Source organism: Bombina bombina, chromosome 7 (genome assembly GCF_027579735.1).
Source record: "Bombina bombina isolate aBomBom1 chromosome 7, aBomBom1.pri, whole genome shotgun sequence".
In the NCBI taxonomy this organism is placed as follows: Eukaryota; Metazoa; Chordata; class Amphibia; order Anura; family Bombinatoridae; genus Bombina; species Bombina bombina.
The window spans coordinates 474793327-474813959 of record NC_069505.1 but is presented as its reverse complement, the minus strand read 5'-3'; the positions used below and the strand labels follow the sequence as shown (position 1 = coordinate 474813959).

At 39.0% G+C, this 20633-nt stretch overlaps 1 protein-coding gene across 2 annotated transcripts in view; it reads right to left on the bottom strand.

The window, feature by feature from the left end:
• The window catches only part of LOC128666768 (oocyte zinc finger protein XlCOF6.1-like), a 127241-nt gene extending 109676 nt beyond the window's left edge, over nt 1–17565 (bottom strand). For both annotated transcript variants that reach the window (XM_053721552.1, XM_053721553.1), the window contains exon 1: nt 17352–17565. The gene's annotated coding sequence lies outside the window, so the exon portion shown is untranslated. The remainder of the gene's footprint in view (nt 1–17351) is intronic.
• Nucleotides 17566–20633: the final 3068 nt, after the last annotated feature.

Here is a 20633-nt window from a genome sequence, read left to right as displayed (position 1 = left end):
CCGGTCTTATTGTATATTTATATATAGTCAATGAATGCAAGCTCCTATTATATTTGGTATGATCACTGTAGGTGTATGTATGTTTGTCATTCTGCACTTTCAAACTCCTCTCATGTTAGTCACACACTCTGATGGATAAATAGCACTATTACATGGTGATATCTTTATTTCATTCCCATGCCTGTTTGGCTAAGGCAGGACCTTAGCCCCTACATGTACCCTCCAATTCTAGGGAAATCTCTATCGTGACAGACATACTCCTAGTAATATGGTGCAGCCTTTGATCTGGAAGCTCCCCTGCTAGCGGCCGAAGCAGTGGGCGCATGCTTCTTATAAGTGTGTGGCTATATAGATGTATTTTAGTTTTAACTACATGTTGCCATTAACTTCTGATGATTGTCATATAAACAGAGCTACTACATGTGACCGACTCATCTACCCTTCCCATACCGGATGTCCTGACAGAAATGGAAGTCATCCATTTATATAATCAAGTTTAGCTTGTCCCGCTAGGGGCTTGCTATACCCCTTTATTGCAGACAGTCTCCTTTACCTTGCTCTGGTATATATCCTTGAAGTTTGGTTCGCCCCAGCCCAGAGTAGGTGTCCCTAGGCCCTTATTATAACCGGAGATATACTTCCTTATTGTTATTTGCCCTAACCAATCATTTTAATAGCGTAGAGTTTCTTCTATTATATCTCCCACATCTAACTGCCCACCTCCCCCCCCCCCCACCCCCTAATAATGTACCTCCTAATTTAGGAGATCTAACTACACGACTTATCTTGCCTATGTCGTATTCTGTTTATTCCTACTTCATTATTTTACTATGTTGGTTTTACCAGTTCTCCCACATATTTTTATACATAGCATCTCCATATACTTAATAATAATAATATACTTTATCATAAATCTCATTAGACATAGTACCGCAACCATCACTACTTTTTATGCTTGTAGCTTTTCATTTCCCCACAGTGTTGACTTTATCCCTCTTTTTTTTTAGCATTATCAAAATGATCAGCTTCACTTACAAATTGAGTTAAAAGTTTTAAATCTAACAACTCTCCCAGTCTTAAACCTACTCAATTTAAAGTTCATCCTATTCATACCCCTTAAAAATTGTTTTACTATATTATTAGTTACCAGTTATAACATCATGAAAATGTAAAATCTGAGGTGAATGTTAAGGGATCCATAAGTGATCTCTCCTATTTTAAGCAGCCTTCTACAAATGCTTATTTTTTCTTTTCATGGTCTGAGGCCCAAGTGAGGCCTCATATGTCTGCAGAGAAGGCTTCGATTATCATTGGCATCTACCTACTTTGTCTCTCAATAGTACAATTAATATTATTAACCTTGGTTTTTGCAGCCTATAATGTATACTATATAGATACCTTGTTATTGTTTCTCTTTGCAGGTGACTGTATATTGTTCAATTGTTTGACTTGTTTGCCGACATTTTTCCCTCAATAAAAATTATTTAAAAATAAAATAAAATAAATCTGCTTGAATAAGGGGGGAGCCCCCCCTTTTCTCTTTTCTTTTCTCCCCTTCTTATGTGTTGAAAACAAGGGGATGGCAACAGGAGATAAAATTCTGAACTCATATGGCCAGTAAGGACGCTCTCCAGAGGCCAGATAAGTATAATGACAATCTGCAAATAGTTTGATAAAAAAAAAAAAAAAAAAAAAAAAAAAGTTTGTTGTTTGAGAGTTTCATACAGTTTAAACAGGGAACCATACTGGCAGAAGGGGCCAAGTTTGGGTTGCAATTTCATGCTTTTTTTTTCTTCCCCTAGAAGGTATTATGCAGAGATAGAATGTGGGGGATGAGGTCCTGCCTGTTTGACTTATTATTTACAATTATTACTCTATGCCATGGAATGTTTTCCTACTGTTTTTTGTTGCCCTTCTCTATTCTTGCCTTTAGATAGGACATTTATTAAGTCATAATGAATGGGGTATGATGATATCTGCACTTAGGAACAGAATGTGTTGGAATCCTGTGGGGATTATCAAAGTTTTTGTTTACATGTTCAATGTTTTTTGTTATTTAATTTTTTGTTTTTTTAACCAGGTGTTTCCTTATAGATTTGGAAGTAAGAATGGGAGGAGATCTCGAGGTACTAGAGGGTATCAGGTACTTTGGTTTGATGTGGGAAAGGAGATTTTTATTAACTCTAACAGAATAGCTGAGATAGGCTTAACACAACTACATGAGAGGAAGGGAGAGGGGGAATATGGATGACACATAATATTAGACTAGTCTCCCATAACGTTAGGGGGTTGAATACAGACAATAAGAGACGGACGGCAATGACACACTACCTGAAGGTAAATGCAAACATAATTTTTCTCCAGGAAACTCACTTCGTGTCCCAGACGATCCCTAAATACTGGTCGCGACAGTTCCCCCATCACTTTCATTCAACAACCGACTCAAAAAAAAGGGGGGTGACAATCCTAATACATAAATCTTTGGACTTTATACTCGATAGCGAGATAAGGGATAGCGAGGGCAGGTTTGTGATATTAAGAGGCTCAATTCAAAATACTAAAGTCACACTTTGTAATGTGTATGCACCCAATGAAACCCAGAATGCCTTTTTTGAGAAAATTTCACAACACCTTACCCAATGGTCACAGGATAGAATTATCTTTGCGGGGGATTTTAAGGGGGAATGGAGCTAGAGGGCAGACAAGTAAACAACACCGCCATAATGCAGTTGTCAAATCGATTAGGGAATCGATGGGGGCACACAACCTGATAGACTCTTGGGAGGCGTTAGGATATTCTAATCATGACTACACATACTATTCACCGGCACACAACTCATATTCCACCTTAGATTATATTTTTGTGAGTCAAATAATGATCCCTAATTTAGTGACCTCGAGCACGCAACCGTGTGTATGGTCAGATCATACATTAGTAATCTTAGAGCTAGCGGGAATTCTAAATTTTTTAAGACCCAGATCATGGACATTTAACCCAGCGCTCCTTAAAAACCCAGGCATACAGGAGAAGATAAAAATAGCATTGAGGGAATATTGGCAGTTAAATGAGGGGTCCACGGATAACCCGTTAACGGTCTGGGCCGCACATAAACCTGTGATGAGAGGTCTATTTATCAAAGAGAAGTCGATAGTGGTAAAACAATCAACACACATAGTGACCACACTGCAGAGGGAGGTTGAGACACTTGAGCTAGACCATAGACGCACACTATCCTCAGGGGTTTATAAGTCCCTCCAGTCCAAACGGAAAGAATTGTCTACAATTTTAAATGATAACTCTATGCGCGCAGCTATGAGGCTTAGGGCACACTATTATGTATACGCAAATAAGCCAGATAAATATCTGGCATATAAACTGAGGGAAAGAACCAAGTTCTTTGCCATACCCTCTATCCACAAACAGGATGGAAATTCCACATCAAACCCTCAGGAAATAACCGAGACTTTCGCTCAGTATTATGAAGGTCTCTATGATGGGAAAAAGGTAGATGGGGGGGACCTCAGTCGGCAAACACAAGATTTTCTAGAGCAAGCTAATCTACCGACGATACAGGACACAGACTTGACAGGATTAAATGCAGACATCACGACCGTAGAAATACTATCAGTAATCAAGGACCTTAAAACGGATAAAGCGCCGGGCCCAGACGGATTAACAGGAGAATATTATAAATTATTTAAGACAGAATTATTACCCCATTTATTGACTTTTTGTAATGGCATATTGGCGGGACGGGAATTACCCAGGGATATGTTACAAGCCAAGATTGTGGTGATACCCAAAGTAGGAAAAAATTCGAAATATTGTCAGAACTATAGGCCCATTTCCCTGATTAACACAGATCTCAAAATCTTTACAAAAATTATGGCTAACAGACTTAAATTGATTCTACCATCACTCATCCACAAAGACCAAGTAGGCTTTATTATGGAAAGGGAGGCCCCAGATAACGTTAGGAGGACACTGACTCTAGTAGACTACCTTGTACAGACTAAAACACCATCGCTGCTACTAGCACTTGACGCGGAAAAAGCGTTCGACAGGGTAGATTGGCCTTTTATGTTTAGAGTTTTAGACACAATGGGATTTAAGGGAGCCTTTATAAAGGCACTCACAACCATATATTCAAGACCAACGGCGGTAGTGGGGGCTGCAGGATACATATCTAGGTCCATAGATATTTTGAATGGTACTCGTCAGGGCTGCCCACTCTCACCACTTCTATTTGCGATTTGTATTGAACCACTTGCAGCGCTTATAAGGCAATCAGTAGATGTATCGGGGGTACAGTTAGCAAACGACGAATACAAATTAACACTATTTGCGGACGACGTTTTATTGACGCTGACGAAGCCTTTAATTTCCTTACCTAACCTGTATGCTATTTTAGGGAAATTCGCAGAGATCTCAGGCTATAAGATTAACCTGGATAAATGCGAAGCCTTGCCGATTTGTCTCCCCTCTCATACACTAAAAACAGTAGAACTAAATTTTAATTTGACATGGGCAAAAACCCACATAACCTACTTGGGGGTTAAGATAAATAGCACTCTCTCAGATTTATATGGGTTAAATTATACTCCTATTTATAAAACCATTAGGAAGGATCTAAATAACTGGAAGAAGAGTAGGTTCTCATGGTATGGGAGACTGTCGGCTATAAAAATGAATGTCCTCCCTAGGATTTTATACCTCTTTAGAGCTCTGCCGATTGGGGTCCCCGTGACGGATTTAAATGCCTTACAGTCTGATCTATTTCGGTTCCTGAGGGGAGATGGTAAACCTTGCATTGCATCACAGTTGTTGAAACAACATAGACAGATGGGGGGGTGGGAGTTCCGAATCTAGTGGACTATTATCACGCGTCTAGATTGGCACAGTCGGTCATCCTGGGGAAAAACTTTCAGGGAGTCATTTGGCCAAAGATAGAGGCGGCTATTGAGGGCAACGAGAATCCAGCGGATATTTTATGGGACCCTTTGTGGAAGACAAAAAAACTCACATACAGATCACCAGTGACACATGAGACACTTTGCACCTGGCATAGGATGGCTAAACAGATGGGCTTGTTGAGTCCTCAGTCAGTATTATTACCTTTAAAGTTTTTGCTACCTAAGGAACTAAGAAAAGTGGTGGGAAAATGGGGAAATAAAGGGTTATATAGGGTAGCGGATTTCCTAGATAAATCAGCAACACTCACTTTTAACCAGATCAGAGACAAGATTCAGCCAAACGTTTTAAACTGGTTTCTCTACCTACAGATCTCGTCAACTATTTCTCAATATATGGCGGGTAGAACAAGCCAACCCTTGACCTTACTAGAAAGATTATGCACCACACAATCTAGGGGGAAACATGTAATATCTCAGATTTACATAACATTGCAAGGAAAGAAAGACACTCTTAAGGGTCCCAATATGGAGAGATGGGAGAGAGATGTAGGAGAAGTAAGGGAAAAGGAAACTTGGGAAAAGATTTTCTCAGAAACAGGGAAGGGTCTGCTTAGTGCAGACATGAAAGAAAATTGCTTGAAGGTAGCCTTTAGATGGTACCTGACCCCAGAACGGACAGCTCACATTCCCTCCCTAAATAGTGCTCTCTGTTACAGGGGGTGTGGAGTGAGGGGCACGTATAGACACATGTGGTGGGACTGTTCCATAGTACGGCCATTATGGGAGAAATTATCGAACCTCCTTAGCGACACATTAGATGAAAGGATTGAGTTGACAATAACCCAAGCACTTTTACACGAGAGGGTACGTCCTCTAAATTCAGCGATTAATACTTTTATTAAGACCTTATGTACCTGCCTTCGTATATGCATTGCTAGACATTGGAAGGTAGGGGCTCCAGGGTGGACAGAAGTACTAGATAAGATAAACGATACCTACCTAATGTCAGAACTAACAGCATGGACACAGGGGAATAATGAACAGTTTCAAAAAATATGGTTCTACTGGATCATGAAAGGCTATGCTAGACCACACCCCAACCAGGAGAGAAATGAGTAAAAGAGAGAGGTATAGTGAGGTAGCACGGAAGGAAATAGAAAGGTCCCACTATGGTCAGATATTTGGTTCCTCGAAGTATGAGACGAATCCACTAACATTGACTTCCATAGCAATAACTGGACATTACGTTTCATTAGATAAAGGAAAGATACGTATAAGGTTTGGAAACACCTGGGGGGAGGGTGGGAGAGGGGTTTTGTATTAAGGTTATGTTGTATTGTTTATTATACCATAATTTGAAAGGTGAGATATTCTCAAAAGTGATAAATTCCACTTGCTGTAAAAAGGTTACGAGTTATATGTAAAAGGCTACCACAGCACTTGTCAGCGAAATATGTGTAATTACTGATATTCACCTTTAATGTATATCTATGTTTTTCTATTATGTTTATAAAATCAATAAAAATCATTTCAATTAAAGAAGAAGATACAGGTCTGTGAGAGCCAGAAATCTTGCTTGTTTATAGGTGACCAAATACTTATTTTCCACCATAATTTAAAAAAAAAAAAATTCTTTCCAAATCAGACAATGTGATTGTCTGGATTTGTTACCACATTTTGTCTCTCATAGTTGAGGTATACCTGTGATGAAAATTACAGGCCTCTCTCATCTTCTTAAGTGGGAGAACTTGCACAATTGGTGGCTGACTAAATACTTTTTTTCCCCACTGTATGTTCCACAGGTACAGTAGCATGATCTGAAAATTAGATTATTTGAGATTATAGCTGCTTTCTATGGAATGACAAGGGTGAATGACAAAATGGAATGCCCATAGACTATAATGGGAATACATTTAAAAAAAGCTATAAAAAAAGAAATGAGAAATATCAAATATATATTTACCAGATATGTTCCCCAGGTACAGTATCATATTCTGAAAGTGAGATTATAGCTGCTTTCTATGGAATGACAAGGGTGAATGACAAAATGGAATGCCCATAGACTATAATGGGATTACATTTAAAAGAGCTATAAAAAAAAAAAGAATTATCAGACATAGCAACTAGATATTTACCAGATATGTTCCCCAGGTACAGGAACATATTCTGAAAGTGAGATTACATCAAATTATAGCTGCTTTCTATGGATTGACAAGAGTGAATGACAAAATGGAATGCGCATAGACTATAACGGGATTACATTTAAAAGTGCTATAGCAACAAAAATATCAGACATATCAACTAGATATTTACCAGATATGTTCCACAGGTACAGTAGCATATTCTGAAAATTAGATTATGTGAGATTATAGCTGGTATCTATGGAATGACAAGGGTGAATGACAAGATAGAATGCACATAGACTATAATGGGATTACATTTAAAAGTGCTATAGAAACTAAAATATGAGACATAGCAAATAGATATTTACCAGATATGTTCCCCAGGTACAGTAACATATTCTAAAAGGGAGATTACTTCAGATTATAGCTGTTTTCTATGGAATGACAAGGGTGAATGACAAAATGGAATGCCCATAGACTTTAATGGGATTACATTTAAAAGTGCTATAGAAACTAAAATATGAGACATAGCAAATAGATATTTACCAGATATGTTCCCCAGGTACAGTAACACATTCTAAAAGGGAGATTACTTCAGATTATAGCTGTTTTCTATGGAATGACAAGGGTGAATGACAAAATGGAATGCCCATAGACTATAATGGGAATACATTTAATAGTGCTATAACAACAAAACTATGAGACATATCAAGTACATATGTCAGAGATATGTTCCCCAGGTACCGTAGCATATTCTGAAAGTGAGATTACACAAGGTAATAGCTGTTTTCTATGGAATGACAAGGGTTAATGACAAAATGGAATGCCCCTAGACTTTAATGGGATTAAATTTAAAAGTGCTATAGCAACAAACCTGAGACATATCTAAAAAATATTTACCAGATATGTTCCCCAGGTACAGTATCATATTCTGAAAGTGAGAATATGTGAGATTATAGCTGCTTTATATGGAATGACAAGGGTTAATGAGAAAATGGAATGCCTATATACTTTAATGGGATGTAAAGTTCAAAGTGATATAGTAAGAAATCTAGATATTTACCAGATATGTTCCCCAGATACGGTAGCATATTCTGAAAGTGAGATAACGTGAGATTACTGCGGCTTTCTATGAAATGACAAGTGTGAATGACTACATGGAATGCCCCTAGTCTTTAATAGGATGTAATGTTTCAAATGCTATAGCAGCAATACTATGACACACATTACATAGCTATTATTATTATCCGTTATTTGTAGAGCGCCAACAGATTCCGCAGCGCTATTAACAAAGACGGACTACAACAAAACAATTATAGGGATCAAATGGGTAGAGGGCCCTGCCAAGAGTTGCACTGTTGTAGTCATCTCTTGAGAAGGTGATCAACAAACAGCTGGACTCTTAGGCTTACATGCTAAGGGAGTTCAGGGGATAGCAATGGAGGAGAGGAACTGGTATAAAGAAAGGTTAGCGTAGGTTGTATGCATCCCTGAACAGTAGAGTCTTTAGGGAGCTCTGGAAGCTTTCAAAACTAGGGGAGAGTCTTGTGGAGCAAGGCAGAGAGTTCCACAAGATAGGAGCCAGTCTGGAGAAGTCCTGTAAATGGGAATTTGAGAAGGTTACAAGAGAGAGTAGGAGGTTGTGAGCAGAGCGAAGGGGACGGAGGGAGAGTATTTGGAGACCAGATCCGAGATATAGGGGGGAGCAGTGCAGTTGATAGCTTTGTATGTCATAGTGAGAATTTTGTGTTTAATCCTGGAGGCAAGAGGAAGTCAGTGATGGTATTGGCAGAGAGGTGAAGTAGATGAAGAGCGATGTGTAAGGAAGATGAGCCTGGCTGAGGCATTTATTATGGATTTCAAAAAGAGTTAGGCGGCAGATAGGGAGACCAGAGAGAACAGAATTGCAGTAGTCGAGGCGGGAAAGGATGAGAGAGTGGATTAAAATCTTAGTTGTGTCTTGTGTAAGGAAATGTCTAATTTTAGAGATGTTTTTAAGGTTGGGGTGGCAGGATTTAGCCAATGACTGAATCTGAGTAGTGAAAGAAAGATAGGAGTCAAGTGCGACCACAAGACAGCAGGCATGCAGGGTAGGGGTAATGATGGAGCCGTCGACAGTTAGAGAGATTAGGGGTGGAGATTTTGGAAGAAGGGGTGAAAATAAGGACCCCAGTTTTGGAGAGATTTAGTTTGAGGTAGTGAGAGGACATCGGGTTAGCAAGGAAAGAGATAGGTCTGGTGCAGAGAAGTAGATTTGGGTGTCGTCGGCATACAAATGATATTGGAACACGTGGGACTTAGGGAACCTAATGATAACGTGTAGATTGAGAAGAGAAGGGGACCGAGGACGGAGCCTTGCAGTACACCAACAGAAAGTGGTAACAGGGCAGAGGAAGCCCCAGAGAAGGCGACAATAAAGTTACGGTTAGACAGGTAGGAAGAGAACTACGAGAGGGCTGTGTCACAAATGCTGAAGGATTGGAGGGTTTGGAGCAAAAGAGGGTGGACAAAAGCTGCGGACAGATCAAGGATGATAAGCAAAGAGAAGTGGCCTTTTGATTTTGCAGTAAATAGGTCGATGGTAACCTTAACGATTGCTGTAACAATTGTGTGATTGCTCTGTGGAGTGATGGGGACGAAATCCAGATTGCAGTGGGTCAAGGAGGGAGTTTAATGTAAGGAAATGGGATAGGTGTGCATATACTAGCTTTTCGAGAAGCTTTGAGAAAAGATGGAGTAGGGAAATAGGGCATTAGTTGGATGGGGAGGTTGGATCGAGAGGTTTTCTGAGGAGAGGTGTGACCAGTGCATGTTTCAGAGATGAGGTAAATATACCGAGTGAGAGGTTGAAAATGTGTGTTAGTATAGGGGTAAGGGTGGAAGAGAGGGAGCAGAGTAGCTGTGAGGGGATAGGGTCAAGGGGACAGGTAGTGAGGTGAGAGCACAGTTTAAGTGCAGAGACTTCTTCCTCAGTTACAGGGGAGAAAGAGCTACATTTATGGCTATGTGGGTTGTGGTTGATGGCAAGCATTTGAGGAGGTGAGAGAATGTAAGTATGTTGAGAGCTGATTTAGTTTCTAATGGAGTTGATTTGCTATTGAAGTAGCTGGTAAAATCTTGAGCTGACAAAGAAGTTGTATTAGGAGGTGGGGGTGGGCGGAGAAGAGTATTGAATGTGGAGAACAGACATTTTGGGTTTGAAGAAAGTAAAGATAAGAGTAGAGAAGTAATGTTGCTTATAGAGATTAATGGCAGAATAGTAGGAGTTCAAGATGAACTTGTAGTGAGCTGAACTCTGAGATTTTCTCCAGTGCCGCTTAGCAGTATGGGAACATCTGCATAGGTACCGTGTCAAAGGAGTATGCCAGGGCTGAGGATGAGTGTGTGATTTCCAGCTATGGTAAGAGAGATTGTCAAGGACCGATGTAAGGGTGGAATTATAGTGGCAGATAGATTGATCAGGGCATGAAAAGGAGGAGATGGATGAGAGGAGAGGTTTGAGGGAATTAACAGACTGTTGCTGATCTAAGACATAATGCTTCTGTGAAGTTTGGTGTGAGGAGTAGACGGAGGGAGAGTTGTAGGGAGGGAGGTGATATTGCAAGTGAGGAGATGGTGGTCAGTCAAGGGAGTGACCACCTTTATGAGTGGGAGAGTCAGTCCATTGTGACAAAAAAGAATGAGGGCAGGGGAGTCTGAGGAAATAAGGTAACCAGGCAGCCAAGTGCTCTAGAAATTGAGTTGAGTAGCCAGGGGGTCGGTATATGACTGCAACACGTATAGAGAGAATAAGCAAATCATGTGGGTTTCGAATGAGGAAAATGTGAGGGAAGAAATTGGTTGAATTTGTTGAAAGGTGCAAAGAGGAGAAAGTAAAATACCTACACTACCTCCTTGTCTATTACCAGACCTAGGAGTGTGGCTGAAGTGGAGACCCCCATGTTACAGAGCAGCATACACAATGGTTAGTACAGCAACTCAGGAGTGTAGTGCACGTGAAGACAGGGTCCTGCCGAGTCCCCCCAATTCCAATGATAGATATAAGCTGTTTGTATACTTGTTATGTACAGAGAATAAAGTAATTTGAAAGATACAGTGCTGTGGACAAATATATATCTATCAATGTTACAGAGCAGCAGTGGATGCTGTGTATAGGGGAGAGAGCCAGGTTTCTGTTAAAGCCAGAAGATTGAGGGAGCGGGAGATAAAGAGGTCATGGATAGAAGTGAGCTTGTTGCAAACAGAGCGAGAGTTCCAGAGTGCAAAAGTGAAGGGGTTAGTGGCTTTAGATACAAGAAAAATGTGAGTAAGGTAACCAGAGTTTTGTTTTCTGAGTCTATGGAAGGGTACACATGGATGTGCACAGCTAGGAAGTTGCTGGGGACCAGGATTAGGGGAGATGTCACCAGCAGCTAGTATAAGATAGTATAAGTTATAATAGTGAGGTTTTTTTGTATAATTTCTTAGTGAGGTAGATTGCATTATGTAGATTTACGTGTTCTGTGGGAGTTAGCTGGGCATTCCAGTTGAGTTTAGGGAAGACATGCAGTAGGTGTAGGCGGTCTGCAGGAGTTAGCCGGGCAATCCAGGGGAGTATAGCGAAGTCATGACGTAGGTGTAGACGGTATTAGGGAGTTAGCTGGGCATTCAAGGGGAGTATAGTGAAGACATGACGTATCTATAGGCCTTCTGTGGCAGTTAGCAAAGCGTTCCAGGGGAGTAATCTGCACTTTGATTGGGATACCTCACCAGTAGTGAACATATTCCAATCTCTGAAATCATGAAGGTTTATTTTGGACTTGACTGTCTCTTTAAACAACTTTCCAATTCACTTTTATCAAATTCGCTTTGTTCTCTTGTTATTCTTTGTTTAAAGCTAAAAGTAGGTAGGCACATATGCTAATTTCTAAGCCCTTGAAGGGTCCTCTTATTTTAGTGCACATTGACAGTTTTTCACAGTTACATACTGCTAGTTCATGTGTGCCATATAGATAACTCCCGTGGAGTTATTTATGAGTCAGCACTGATTAGCTAAAATTCAAGTCTGTCAAAATAATTTAAATAAGGGGGAAGCCTGCAGAAGCTTAGATACAAGGTAATCAAAGAGATAAGATGTTTAATAATATAAAAGTGTCGGTTATGCAAAACTGGGGAATGGGTAATAAATGGAGTACTGTATCGATCTTTTTAAACAATACAAATTCAGTAGTAGACTGCCCCTTTAAGCCCTTAATGACAGCAAAAATACCTCATTTGGCAGCATATGTCTCTCATTTCAGCGGGAACAAAATGCAATTTCTGCGTGCCTCAGGCAATGACAGCCACCATCAGTCACTTATGTTGGGCATCCTATTTTGTCATTCACTCTTATGAATCCATACAAAGCAGCAACAATACGACATCATCTTACTATTAGATTATTCTACTTTACCTGGTAAAGATATTTGGTAAAAGTCTACTTGATGTGTTTCATAGTTTTGTTGCTATAACACTTTTAAATTTAAAACCCTTTAAAGTCTATGGGCATTCCATTTTGTCATTCCATACAAAGCAGCTATAATCTCACATAATTTCACTTTCATAATATGCTACTGTACCTGGGGAACATATCTGGTAAATATCTATTTGATATGTATCATATTGTTGTTGCTATAGCACTTTTAAATGTATTCCCATTATAGTCTATGGGCATTCTATCTTGTCATTCACCTTTGTCATTCCGTAGAAAGCCGCTATAATCTGACGTAATATCACTTTCAGAATATGCTACTGTACCTGAGGAACATATCTGGTAAATATCTATTTGATATGTCTCATATTTAAGTTTCTATAGCACTTTGAAATGTAACCCCATTATAGTCTATGGGCATTCCATTATGTCATTCACCCTTGTCATTCCATAGAAAGCAGCTATAATATCACATAATCTCATTTGCAGAATATGCTACTGTACCTGGGGAACATATCTCGTAAATATGTACTTGATATGTCTCATAGTTTTGTTGGTTTAGCACTTTTAAATGTAATCCTATTAAAGTCTATGGGCATTCCATTTTGTCATTCACCCTTGTCATTCCATAGAAAACGGCTATAATCTCAAATAATCTAATTTTCAGAATATGCTACTGTACCTGGGGAACATATCTGGTAAATATCTATTTGATATGTCTGATATTTTTGTTGCTATAGCACTTTTAAATGTAATCCCATTATAGTCTATGGGCATTCCATTTTGTCATTCACCCTTCTCATTCCATAGAAAGCAGCTATAATATCACTTTCAGAATATGATACTGTACCTGGGGAACATATCTGGTAAATATCTATTTGATATGTCTCATATTTAAGTTTCTATAGCACTTTGAAATGTAACCCCATTATAGTCTATGGGCATTCCATTATGTCATTCACCCTTGTCATTCCATAGAAAGCAGCTATAATCTCACGTAATCTCACTTTCAGAATATGCTACTGTACCTGGGGAATATATCTGGTAAATATCTATTTGATATGTCTCATATTTTAGTTTCTATTGCACTTTTAAATGTAAACCCATTATAGTCTATGGGCATTCCATTTTGTCATTCACCCTTGTCATTCCATAGAAAGCAGCTATAATCTCACATAATCTAATTTTCAGAATATGACACTGTACCTGGGGAACATATCTGGTAAATATCTATTTGATATGTATCATAGTTTTGTTGCTTCAACACTTCCATTATGTCATTCACCCTTGTCATTCCATAGAAAACAGCTATAATCTGAAGTAATCTCACTTTCAGAATATGATACTGTACATGGGGAACATATCTGGTAAATATCTAGTTCATATGTCTCGTATTTTTGTTGCTATAGCACTTTTAAATTTAATCCCATTATAGTCTATGGGCATTCCATTTTGTCATTCACCCTTCTCATTCCATAGAAAGCAGCTATAATATCACATAATCTCATTTGCAGAATATGCTACTGTACCTGGGGAACATATCTCGTAAATATGTACTTGATATGTCTCATAGTTTTGTTGGTTTAGCACTTTTAAATGTAATCCTATTAAAGTCTATGGGCATTCCATTTTGTCATTCACCCTTCTCATTCCATAGAAAACGGCTATAATCTCAAATAATCTCATTTTCAGAATATGCTACTGTACCTGGGGAACATATCTGGTAAATATCTATTTGATATGTCTGATATTTTTGTTGCTATAGCACTTTTAAATGTAATCCCATTATAGTCTATGGGCATTCCATTTTGTCATTCACCCTTGTCATTCCATAGAAAGCAGCTATAATCTCACTTTCAGAATATGATACTGTACCTGGGGAACATATCTGGTAAATATCTATTTGATATGTCTCATAGTTTAGTTTCTATAGCACTTTTAAATGTAATCCGATTATAGTCTATAATAGAAAACAGCTATAATCTGAAGTAATCTCACTTTCAGAATATGCTACTGTACATGTGGAACATATCTGGTAAATATCTAGTTCATATATCTCGTATTTTTGTTGCTATAGCACTTTTAAATGTAATCCCATTATAGTCTATGGGCATTCTATTTTGTCATTCACTCTTGTCATTCCATAGAAAGCAGCTATAATCTGACGTAATCTCACTTTCAGAATATGCTACTGTACCTGTGGAACATATCTGGTAAATATCTATTTGATATGTCTCATATTTTAGTTTCTATAGCACTTTTAAATAGAATGCCCGTGGACTATAATGGGATTACATCTTGTTATTCACCCTTGTCATTCCATAGAAAGCAGCTATAATCTCACATAATCTAATTTTCAGATCATGCTACTGTACCTGTGGAACATATCTGGTAAATATCTATTTGATATGTCTCATATTTGTGTTTCTATAGCACTAAATATACTCCTATTATAGTCTATGGGCATTCCATTATGTCATTCACCCTTGTCATTCCATAGAAAGCAGCTATAATCTGACGTAATCTCAATTTCAGAATATGCTACTGTACCTGGGAAACATATCTGATAAATATCTAGTTCATATGTCTCGTATTTTTGTTGCTATAGCACTTTTAAATGTAATCCCATTATAGTCTATGGGCATTCCATTTTGTCATTCACCCTTCTCATTCCATAGAAAGCAGCTATAATATCACATAATCTCATTTGCAGAATATGCTACTGTACCTGGGGAACATATCTGGTAAATATCTATTTGATATGTCTCATAGTTTAGTTTCTATAGCACTTTTAAATGTAATCCCATTATAGTCTATGGGCATTCCATTTTGTCATTCACTCTTGTCATTCCATAGAAAGAAGCTATAATCTCACATAATCTAATTTTCAGAATATGCTACTGTATCTGGGGAACATATCTGGTAAATATCTATTTGATATGTATCATAGTTTTGTTGCTTCAACACTTTTAATTTTACATCCCATTAAAGTCTATGGGCATTCCATTATGTCATTCACGCTTGTCATTCCATAGAAAACAGCTATAATCTGAAGTAATCTCACTTTCAGAATATGCTACTGTACATGTGGAACATATCTGGTAAATATCTAGTTCATATATCTCGTATTTTTGTTGCTATAGCACTTTTAAATGTAATCCCATTATAGTCTATGGGCATTCCATTTTGTCATTCACCCTTGTCATTCCATAGAAAGCAGCTATAATCTCAATTTCATTTTCAGAATATGCTACTGTACCTGGGGAACATATCTGGTAAATATCTAGTTGATATGTCTCGTATTTTTGTTGCTATAGCAGTTTTAAATTAAATCCCATTATAGTCTATGGGCATTCCATTTTGTCATTCACCCTTGTCATTCCATAGAAAGCAGCTATAATCTGACGTAATCTCACTTTCAGAATATGCTACTGTACCTGTGGAACATATCTGGTAAATATCTATTTGATATGTCTCATATTTTAGTTTCTATAGCACTTTTAAATAGAATGCCCGTGGACTATAATGGGATTACATCTTGTTATTCACCCTTGTCATTCCATAGAAAGCAGCTATAATCTCACATAATCTAATTTTCAGATCATGCTACTGTACCTGTGGAACATATCTGGTAAATATCTATTTGATATGTCTCATATTTGTGTTTCTATAGCACTAAATATACTCCTATTATAGTCTATGGGCATTCCATTATGTCATTCACCCTTGTCATTCCATAGAAAGCAGCTATAATCTGACGTAATCTCAATTTCAGAATATGCTACTGTACCTGGGAAACATATCTGGTAAATATCTAGTTCATATGTCTCGTATTTTTGTTGCTATAGCACTTTTAAATGTAATCCCATTATAGTCTATGGGCATTCCATTTTGTCATTCCATAGAAAGCAGCTATAATCTGATGTAATCTCACTTTCAGAATATGCTACTGTACCTGGGGAACATATCTGCTAAATATCTAGTTGAAATGTCTCAGTTGTGTTGCTTCAACACTTAATTTTACATCCCATTAAAGTCTATGGGCATTCCATTTTGTCATTCACCCTTGTCATTCCTTTTAGTACATCCCCATATTATAGAGCAGGGCTCGACAAAACCAGGAGCCAGGGAGCCACTGTTTTGGGGTTAATCTCCATATACAAATACCAGTCTGGCTGCTATCTTATAAACAGATTTGTTGGGCATTGTTATAGAGCAACACTATAGAGAGGCTCTGTAATTTAAAAGAACACACCAGCACAGTATTTGTAAACTTTTAACACAAACACAATCCTCCCCACTGCACCTTTTATACAGATATTTAACATTACAGAGAGATTCCCACTGTCTCACACAGTCTCTCCCTGTGCCTTCTTTACAGATACATAAAATATCAGAGAAGTTACCTCTGCTCATACACACACAGTCCATCCCTAGTACCTTATTTATAGATATATACTACAGAGAGGTTCCATCTGTTTCATACTAGGAGTGCCTCCCTAGTACTTTACATACAAATACATATTATATATAGACACACAGTCCCTCCCTAGTACCTTATGCACAGATATATACACTATAGAGAGGTTCCATCTGTCTCATACAAAAAGAGTTTCTCCCTAGTACTTTACATACAGATACATATTATACAGACACACAGGCTACACAGACAGATTAAACACAAAGACAGATTTCACACACACATATATATATATATATATATATATATACACACACACAGTTACACAACATACATGACAGACTACAAACACATTATATATATATATATATATATATATATATATATATATATACACACACACACATAACATACATACACACATTAGTCTGGCTGGTTTACTGACCTGGTTAGTTACGCAGATGAGAGAGCTCACGTGTTACAATGAAATAGGGAGAGCACAGTAAAGAGATATAAGTCCCAGCATGCCTTGCAGTAGCGTCAGTCGCATAAACGACACCTAAACATAATAAATAAAAAGACCCCTCTTCCCAACACGCATTTATAACAAAACAGAGTGACTTGAAAACACGACTTCTCGCATGCACAGCAGCAACATCTTTACCCAGACGCAGGAATAAAACGTCATGACTCCCAGCATGCATTGCAGCGGATGTTACGAGCAACAGCTCCGCAATCAAAAAAAGAGGCGGAGTCACGCGTGTGATTGACTTTTACTGCAGTGATGCCGTGTATGTGCCTCTTGCTCCCTCTAGTGGCTGTTTAGTAATATGGCTGTTTATTTGTGCTATTGTCACATATATATAACATTGTACATATAACAAATATATACAACACGTTTATATAATTGTGTAAGTAAAGTTGTTGTGAAATAAACATGATATGGCATTTACATATGTAAAAAGTGTCGTGGTACAGCCCATGAGGAACCTGTACACCCTGGGCTTATAGTGCAGCAATACTATTAACCCATTATTGTATGCCAGAGAAATCTACAACACACCCAAGGCACATACACTTTCCTAACATCCTTACAGTGTAAAATACATTTATATAGAAATAAAAACATTTAACCCAATGATGTTTTACAATACAAATATCACATGAGTGACTGAATCCAGTGCTGCTGATAATATATTAGCCCTATACCCTCACCCAGCAATAGGGGACACTGTCTTTACTGGGGTTTTCTGGTCCTGTCTGCTGCATTTCTACTCCTGCATATAGCATCTATAGAAGTGTAAGCAATATTAGTGATACATTAAAGGAATGTGCAACTCAAACATTTTCTTTTGTGATTCAGACAGAGACCACAGAACAAATCATTTACAAAAAAAAAAGTTTCAAATTTACTTCTGTTATAAAATCTGCTTTGTTACCATGATTTTCTGTGTTGAAGAGATACCTAGGTAGCATCTCTGCGCACTATAGGGCAGGAAATAGTGCTGCCCTCTAGTGCTCTTGCAAATGGATAACATTCTTGCAAAACTGCTGCCATATAGTGCTCCAAAAATGAGCCTGCTCCTAAGCTTACGTCCCTGCTTTAAAAAAAAAAAAGATACCCAGCAAGCAAAGAAAAATTGATAATAAAAGTAAATTAGAAAGTTGTTTAAAATTGCTGCGCTGAGGCATGTCCTAGATCACATGTTCTGGAGGCTTCCGGTGGAGGTGGAGCCACACAGGTGTGCCTGCACAGGTGCGCTGCTCAGGTGCGGCTCAAGCTACAGCTCCAATCCCACAGACGCTGGCGGTGGATTCTTCGCGCCCGGCCCTAAGGTTAAGGGCTAGTCTCTTAGGAAAATCAAAAAAGACCTGATCCGGAACCCTATACAGTGGCCTGTCATCCCACTGGCCCCTGCAACCCAGTTACCTGGACTTTTGTATCTGGCTATACCCATTTGCCTCTTGTATCTGCATCAGACTTACACAATACCTGTGTCGTTTTTCCTTGAGCCACACAGGTGTGCCTGCACAGGTGCGCTGCTCAGGTGCGGCTCAAGCTACAGCTCCAATTCTACAGACGCCTGGCGGTGGATTCCCCGCGCCTGGCCCTAAGGTTAAGGGCCACTCTCTCAGGAAAGCAAAAAAGATCTGACCCAGCACCCTGTACAGCGGCTTGTCATCCTACTGGCCCCTGCAACCCAGTTTCCTGGACTTTTGTATTTGGCTGTATCTGTTGGCCTCTTGTATCTGTACCAAACTTACACAGCATCGGTATTGTTTCCCCTTATGGTCTGGGACCTCTCTAGCCTTTCAGCCTTTCATACGAAACCTGCACAACTCATACAAATTAAAATCTTCCCCTCTCCCGGTACTTCAACGGACCTTGCCAATTGAACGCCGGACCCGATACTGCACCTCAAACTCCACTCGCTATTACCTCTTGCTTTCTCCGCCGAGAGGCTGATCGACCTTCGCCCTCTCCTTCTTCCCTCCCCCACCGGTGCTGCGTGGGAGGGAGCCGGCCCCAGCCCTGGAGCGGGGTTTCGGTTCAGGAGCGGGTCCTTCATTTGGAGCCGGTATCCGGTGCAGCACTACTTCCTCCCCTCCCACCGGTGCTGCGCGGGGGGAGTTGTTTGTAGTGGCAGCCCGGGTTGCTGGAGCGACGAGCGGCGGAGAAATACTGAACAAAGGTTGACAGCAGTGTAAGTGGACGGCTGGCTAGCACACAAAGGGGTGAGTGTTTTGTTCACCACATGGCTAAGATACCCCCTGCAGTCACATTATACTACAGTATTTAGTGGAGGGGGGAAGTGGAAGCGAATAGAATTGGAGGCTAGAATGGAAACTGGACATGTCACATCTAAATAGGGGCACCCAGTAAGACTTTTTTAAGGATCACCATTTATTACTCCCCCTATGCTCTGGGCTTTGCTGGAAATAAAAAGTCTCTTCAGGTACTAACAGAACGGCTCTCAAAAGCATTGAACTCATAGATCGCCTTCGGTCGATTTAAGGGAAGTTCAGATGAACATTGCACTTATATGTTCAGAGATAATCTGTGCAACGCAATAAGACTCAATGTACCTAATTATAAAATTTGTAAATCATGATTGATACAATGTATGTTGTGTGAATACTCTGCTCAAGCTCACAAAATCCCATCTAGAGCCACTCAGAACGTAATACAGAGGGAAAGGGTAGGAGAGGGAAAATAAACAATTGGAAAAACTATCTCCACCTGGGCTATTTAAAACTGTAACATAGCTGATCTCAGAATTTGGTTTTTGCTACTTTGACCCGGGTCCCTGTTTAGTGCTGACTTACTAAGCACAAAGTCCTGGGGATACCCCACTCCAAATCTGTTAAATTTAAAATCTGCTTTTATACGCAATGATAACTAGCGGCTATTAATTTTAATACAGTTAACATAGCTATCTTTTCTACAGCCTGCCTACAGTATTCCTCTTACTAGTATAAATTTAAGAATTGCATAAGTAGGCCCAAGTTACATAGAATATGTGAGTCTTTAAAAAAAAATTTTTTTTCCTTTTTTTCTAGTCAAAGCTTAATCAACTTTACAGATAATTATCAGTATTTACCCCTTAGTAGTCCTTTAACTCTCCCGAAACTATTACTAGACCTTTGAAATTGAATATTTACAAAAATGTCGAGAATAACAAAGTATACCTTTGATATTATCTGAAGGGACCCTGTTGAAAATCAC